Consider the following 8,142-nt stretch of genomic DNA (forward strand, 5'->3'; position numbering starts at 1 on the left):
AAAGTAAAAGTTAACTCACCGCAAAAATTTGCTTTTAAATTAAGCTTTAAACTTTTTTTGTTGTGTCTTTTATTTATTTATTTATTTTGATTTTTTTTTTGTAGTTGTTATTGTTATTGTTGTTGTTTGTTTGTTTGTTTTTGTTTTAACTTTATTTACGGGTCGAATTTTTTTTTATTTTTTCTACTCCAGCAATTAAATGAAGCGTAGATTTCGTCATTCGTAAATAAGAAACTTTTTTAAAAACGTTATCACGGGGGCGGGGGAAGGTAGGCTGGAAGGAGGAAAATGTGTGTGTGTGTGTGCGGAGAGGGAGGGGAGGGGAGGGGGGAAAGAAGAGGAAACAAAAAGACACAAATTTGAATTTGGGACGTACGATTACGTAAAAGGTAATCATTCGAGTGTGTGCGTCTGGATGCGTTTCGTAATTAATTTCGATTCGAACGTGAATTTTATGTTTTCTACTCTTTAGAAAAATTTCCTTTTTTCTTCCCCCCTTCCCCTTCTCCTCCTTGCTTTCCCACCCACGGTTACCTTTGACATTAAAATAATGGAAAACATTATTTTGTTTTAATTTTGTCTGCGGCGGGAAATTCAAACGTCGAGACGAAACGACACACACAAAAAAGGGAATTTAAATAAAAAAAGTAAATATAATATTTGTTAATTTGTTTATTTTATCTAATACCACGTTTTATTCACTTTATTAAATTTTTTATATCGGCGAATCGTGAATTGAATTGTTTATTTTTTTTTATTGAGTGAGTGAGTGAGTGAGAGAAAGAGAGAGAGACGCGATCAAATCGCTTGGGGAAATTTTGCGACAAACCGGATACCAGTCAAATAGAAATTTATCTATTACACTCAAGACCCTTTTTTTTTTTCTTCTTCTTTTTCTTACCTCTTTAGGGCAATATCATTAAAATTTACATTTTCTTATGGTGAAAAAAAAAAGTGGCAGTAGAAAAAATAGGTGATGGTGGAAAAATCGTTTGAGAAAAAAAAAAAAAAAAGTTGAAAAAATAAAATTGTGAAAAGTCATTTTTTTTTCGGAGGTTTTTCTCCATCAATTTTTTTTTCCTCTTCCTTTTTTTCCTTTTTCCCTTTCCTTTTTTTCCATCCTTTTTTTTCCTTTTTTTTTTCTTTTTTTTGTTAACAATTAAACTGAATTGAAATTGTTTCAAAGATTTTTCCCTAAGGGTACTTTTTTTTTTTTAAGTAATTTTTGAATAAAAATTTAAAAGGGGTGTTTTTTCCCTTCCTTCCCCCCTAGTTTTTACCTTTTTTTTTTTTTTTTTTTTAAAACCCTGTTTTTCTTTTTTCCCTTAAAAAAAAAAAAAAAAAAAAAAAAAAAAAAAAAAATTTAATCAAAAAATATTTTAAACGTTTTACAAAAGAAAATTAGAGGAAAAAAAACGAAAAACAAAAACCGGAAGTGAATAAATTTAATTCGATAAAATAATAAAAACTTTCATCGCATCATCAAAGGTCGAACGAAAATTCAAACAACCATGAACAACACAGAAAAAAAAAAAAAGTTTTATGACGTGGCACCAGTTGATTCTAAATATACGTAATATCCCATTAACCACAGATGCAGCAACACAATTTTTTTTTCTTCTTTTGATGCATTTCATTTGCGCGTGTTTCTTCCTCCTCTTTTATTGTATTTTTTTTTTGTTTTAACCGTGTCTACCCTTACTTTATAGCCAGTAAAAACATTTACTCAATTATTAATTATTATTATAATTAATATTAATATTATTATTATTATTATTTTTATTACGAGAGGAAAAAAAGAAAAAAAAAGCGGAAAGTTTTTCATTTTTTTTCCTTTTAAAATCGTTAAAATTTAATTTTAAACTTTAATAATATTAATAATAATAATAATAAAAGCTAATTAATAGCTTAAGGCTCGATTGAATAGTTTAATTTCAAACAAAAAAATTACGAGTAATAAAAAAAAAAAATTAATAATAAATATTTATTAAAAAAAAAGTAAAAAAAAATTATAATTTAATTTAAAAAAAAAAAAAAAGGAAAAAAATTTTTTTATTTTTTTTTCTAAACAAAATGAAAGACTTTTGGGAGCACCGAAGGGGGAGGGGGAAGGCGAGTAGTCGGGGGGAACCGGAGCGAAGTAATAAAAAAAAAAAAAAGTTAAAACGAAGAAACGAAAGAAAAAAGTAAAAAAAAAAAAGTGACTTTTATTAAATTAAAAATTCATTACTGTAATTAATTATAATAAAAAAAAATAAAAATTACTTCAGATATAAAATTAACTTATAAAATTATCATTATCATCATCGTCATCATCGTCATCTTTATTATTTAATAAATAAATAAATAAATGAAAACGCTTTAATCAGAATTGAGTGCTTTGGAGGAAAAAAAAAAAAAAGAAAAAAAATTTTAATTTCCGGAAAAGCAGACGATAAATTTTTGAAAAATAAAAACAAAAAAAAAATAGAAATTTCGATTTCTTTTACGGCACAGTAAACAAAAAAAAAAAAATTTTTCTCCCTTTTTTTTTTCAAAAATGGTCTGTTGTTAATCGAATTAAGATACAAGTTGAAAAACTATAAATAAAGTCAAAAAGTTGAAAAGAAAAGAAAAGAAAAAAAAAGGGAAGATGATGATGATGAAAGAAAAGGAAAAAGGTGGAAAGAAAAAAAAAAAATGATAAAGGGTGGGAGGATTGATAATCGGACAAAACAAAAACTTTTGTTAAAATAAAGTTTACAAGAGTCTCTCTCTCTCTCTTTTTTTTTTTTACTTTTAAATAGAAAACTTTTCCAGGAGAAAACTGGAACTGGAAAACTGGAAATAAAATTCAATTTTATAATATTAAAAATGGAAGCGTCGGCCTTTAAATCGGGCATCCGGTTTTTACCCTTAATACCCTCCTCCTTACATTTCTTCCCTTTCGAAAGAAGAGGGGGGAGGGGGACGGTGGTGGCAGAAAAGCTCTTTGAACTTTTCGAAAGAAACATATTTTTTTAAAAACTTTCCACTCTTTTACACCTTACCCTCACGCTCACCCTTTACCCTACCCCTTCCCCCTACCACAATTTTTCACATTTACAATGAATATAATAGAGGAAAAAAAAAACGACGAGGACGACGACATTTTTTTTCATTCTTACTAGCCGTGAAATCTTAAAAACTTTTTTTTTTTTTACTCTCTCTCTCTCTTTTTTTTTTTCCTTTTAAAGCTTTCCTTTTATTACTTCGCCGCCATTTTTTTTCTTTTTTTTTATAATTAACATTATTATTGTATTACGCTTAAGGGATTCCCTCTTATTTCAATTAATATAAAAAGGGTGGGAAAAAACTACTTAACGAAACTTCTTCCCTTAATGTTTTGAATTTAGAAATTACTCTTGGCAGGCATCAAACGTTTTCGCTTTTTTTTTTTCTAGAATGATCTCTCTCTCTTTCTCTCTCTCCCTCACTTTATGATCCAATGTAAAGAAAAAAGTTTAAAAAAAAAATCACTCAAAAATTTAAAAAAAAAAAATATCAAAAAAGTATAAAAAAATTTTTTTAATTTTTAAATTATCGTCCAACGAACTGAAATTTATCGTAAGTTGACGGTGAGTTTTAATGTAAAAAAAATACGTTTTGGATTTTTTTTAATTTTTAATTTACCGGCGATTGAATTATAATTTATCTTAAGTTGACGGTGAGTTTTAATGTTAAGCTAATACGATTTTAGTTATTTTAATTGTTTTTGTTTTTTTTTTTTTTTAAAAAGATGCATTAAAATTTAAATATTTTTTCTTATTTTTTTATTTTCCGTCGATTGAGTTATGTTTTAAGTTGATCACGAGTTTTTATGTATAACCAATACGATTATAATTTTTTTTAAGTTTTTGAATAAGGTGCGTAAAAATTTAATTTTTTAATGTTTTTAATTCTCGTTCATTGAATTATGATTTACCTTAAGTTGACCGCAAGTTTCAATGTAAAACAAATACAATTTTGATTTTTTTTTAAAAAAATTTAAAAAATTATTTAAAATTATGATCATTTCTTTGAAATTTTTAGAAACCGTTACAACAAATTAAATGTTTTTTTTTTTTTTTTCAAAGGAAACAAATTAATTAGCATTGGAAAAGCGTTTAAGAATTAACGATAAAACGCATTTAAAGTACAAAATTTAAAAAATAAAATTGATATTTTCATTTAAAAATGAAAAAATTATTCAATTCTAAAATTTTCGGTTGTGATTTTATAAATTTAATTTTCAATTAGGTAATGTAGTGCAGTGTGTGCATGCGTGTGTACGTGTGTTGCGGAAACAACAAGAATAATTTGTCTCTTAGTAAAATCCCTTGTTAAAATATTTTGTTAATAATAAAACGTTGTACACATGTCGGAAAAACGTAAAACTAAAAATAACCGAAATGAAAGTAAAATTAAAAAATTTATCTTATGATAATCACTTCAATCACCGACTCACATTACTTTATTTTATTTTATTTTTATTTTTTAATAATTAAACAAACAACAACTATCAATTTATTGATTTAATAACTTTTTAATAACTTTTTCAAAAACGCAAATAAATAAATATACCTCGGGTACTTTTATGATTATTTGAAAAAAAAGAAATTATTATAATTTAAAACTTTCAAAATTTATTAACAAACTACTTAACTAAAGCAAACATATAAAATATTAAATGATTTTAATACAAATATTGCCGCGAGTGTAAAAGGAAAAAAAGGAAAGAAATGGAAGAAAAAAGGAAGAAAAACAAAGGAAATTTTTTTAAAAAAAATATATATATCGCAATGAAAAACAAATTTAAGAAAAAAGAAAATAATTATTAGAGTGATAATAATAATAATAATAAAAGTCAACCGGCTATGAGAAAAGTTAATATTAATTTCAATTATAGTTGGGAGAAAAAAAAAGAAAAGAAAAGAGAGAGAGAGTGAGAGACAGAGAGAGAAAGGGCGCGTTATTTTAATGAATTTAAATACAAGCGCCCTATATATGGTAAAGTTTATTTAAACCATCTCTTAGAAATCTTTTAATTTTATGCTATTCGAAATATTTAACTTCTTGAAATAACTTTCGAAAGCTTTCTAGGAAAATTCGCATGGAAAATTACACGCATCTTTAAATCTCAATCTCAGACTCCGCTTTTACCCCCTCCCCCATCATACCACTCCTCCTCCTCTCTGTATCTTTTCATTTTCATCGCCGCCACTTTCTTCCCGGCACTTTCACCTCTCTCTCTCTCTCTCTCACTCTGTTTCATCCTCTCGAATTTTCTCTCCCGCCGAATCATTTTCCTTTTTGTCGACATTCACATTTCCTCCTTTTCCTCCTCGACACTTCCTTCCATTTTTCCCTCACCCGTCTCGTTTTCCTTTTCCCCTTTCCTCTCCTCCCCTCCCCTCACTCTTTCTAATTACATTCCTTACAAATATTATCGCTTATACTCTCGACAGTTTTAAAATTTTATTTTCCAAAAATATACAAAAATCGCATTACTTTACTTATTAATTTCTCGGCTATATATATATATATATATATATATGAATTATTATAAAGTTATGAAAAGTTATGAAAAATTTTTTTCTTTTCTTAAATTTTTTTTATTAAAAATTAAAAAATTAACGGGTTAAATTTAAAATCTAATAATACTATTATATATATTTATTTATTAAAAATATGCAAAGTTCCAGATCGTGTATTTTTTTTTTACCATGTTGTTTTCTTCTACAAGCCACCCACCCCCATAAAGAGTTTTTACTCGTAGTGATAATAATAATAATAATAATAATAACGATGATTATGATAGCCTCTAGTCTGTTTTTTCTTAATGTGTAATAATCAAGTTAAAACGCAAGTGGAAGGAAAAATTAGGTCGGTTTTGTTATTATTCTTTTATCACGACAACTATTATTAATATTTAAAATTTTTTTTTTTAATGCAATCAATATTATTATCATCATCATAAACTGGTTTGTGTTTTTAATTAAAGGTATTTAACTTACGTCATTCTCAGGTATAAAAAAAAAAAAAAAAAATTCGTGTAATTTTTCCGTCCCCAAAAAAAAAAACAAAAACCAAAAATTAATTTGTTTTTTTTTTTTGTTTTCCCCATTCCAAAAAATTTAACTTTTTATTTATTTATTTCGTTTTCTTTTTTCTTTTTTTTTTTTTTACCATCCTTTTCTTTTCTCCTTTTTTTCGGTATTGTTTCTCATTCTCTCTCTCTCTCTCTCTCAAAGACGGAAAAAAAAAATAATATTTTCAATGACAAAAACAGTTTTTGCCGGAAACGAAAAAAAAAAAAGAAAAAAAAAAGAGAAAAAAAAACATTAAATTACAAAGTAATAGCACTCGGTAGAAAGAGAGAAATAAAAAGGAAACGGAAATGAGAGAGAGAGAGAGAGAGAAAGAGAGAGAAAAAAAAGGTTAAAATAATAAATTAATAGATAATATAAATTTATATAATTTTTTTATGTTTTTAAAATAAATGATAAAAAAAACACTTAAAAATAAATTTAAATTATTTTCATTATTATTATTATTATTATTATTATTTATCCAAAATCTTACTCTCTCTCTCTCTCTTTCTGTGTTTAATTGTCTCTCTCTGTCTCCTACCTTTGATTCTTCAATGTTTGTCGGTCTAGCTCTTATTGTTTCTCTCTCTTTCGCTCTCTGTCTCTCTGTATCGTTGCCTCACTCTCTCTCTTCCCCCTTATCTCTCTGTTTCTTTGTTTTATTGTTTACCTCTCTCTCTCTATTTCTCTTCAATTCTCTCTCTCCCCCTCTTCTACCTTTCATTCTCTAATTTTTGTCTGTCTCTCTCTTTTTCTCTATGTTCCTCTTTTTCATTATCTATCTACCTCTCTCTCTCTTTTCCTGGGTTTCATCCTCTCTCTCTCCCCCCCAACTTTTCTTACAACATTCATTAAAAAATTAAAGAAACAAGTAAAGAAAGTTTAATATTGCACCTTTAATTTATTATTAATAAATAATAAGAGAAAACCTTTTAACTTATTAATATCAGGTTCAAAAGTTATTAAGAAATATTGCTGTGGGAATTAAGTGTTAAAACAAAAATCTCTAAACTAACCATAATGACGAGATAATCTCTGACAAACTTTGTTAAATATATATAATATTTTGGGGGGAGGGGAGAGGAGTTTTTGAAAATTTTATGAAAAAACAAAAACACGTTATAATCAACAAAAAAAAACCTTAACTAAAAAACTTTCATAACAAAAAAAAATACGTAAAACTCGAAACCTGGAATAACATCATTGAAAAAAAAAAAAAAGACTCGAAAAATTCTTCTTATCACCTATCTCCTCCTTATCACTAACTCACTCACGCACGCACGGCAAAAATTAAATTTTTTTAAAAATGGGATTTAATAAAATCCGATATCGAATTACCGGAAATAAATAAGTTAATTAATTTTAAAAGGAAACACACACACACAGGTGTGGTGGTGGAATTAAAAAAAAAAAATTATGACGTCATAATTTTTTTATTATTATTTTCTTTTTTGATGCATTAACTCTTCCGACGGGGGAAAAAACCAAAAAAAAATTGTTTTTTTGGGAAGAGGATCCGTTTTGTTTCTTAAATCATCCTCCTCACCCCCATGCATTCAATGCCTTTCATTTAAGCCCCTTCCCTCCCTTTTTTTTGGGGGAGTTACATCAAAGTAGTTTCAAAAAAAAAAAAAGGAATATATTTGTTTATTTATTTTTATTTTTTCTTTCTTTTTATGACTAATACTTTTCTTCTTCCCTTCCCTCCCACGCTCCTTCCCTACCTCTCGTCGTAAAGAAGAAAAAAACCTTTTAGAGGGTCAAAGAATAAAACCTCAAAAGGATAAAAAAAAATGAACGAACGAAGGGAAGAAGGAAGGACACTTCGGGAAATAGGTTTCGAAATAAAAGAAAAAGAAAAAAAAAGGATCAAACCCGTCTCTCGCCCTCATTTAGGGGTGGTTGTTGCCCAAGGGTTAAAAATCAAAAACTTCTTTCAAAAAAAAGAAAAGAAAAAATAAAATAAAACCGGAAATGAATACTTCCACCTCAAATCCTAATAATCTTTTCCCGAAAAAAAAAAAGTGTAAAAGAAAATTTTTTCTTATTGAAA

Source organism: Pediculus humanus, genomic scaffold, assembly GCF_000006295.1.
Source record: "Pediculus humanus corporis 1103172108290 genomic scaffold, whole genome shotgun sequence".
NCBI classification, from domain to species: Eukaryota; Metazoa; Arthropoda; class Insecta; order Psocodea; family Pediculidae; genus Pediculus; species Pediculus humanus.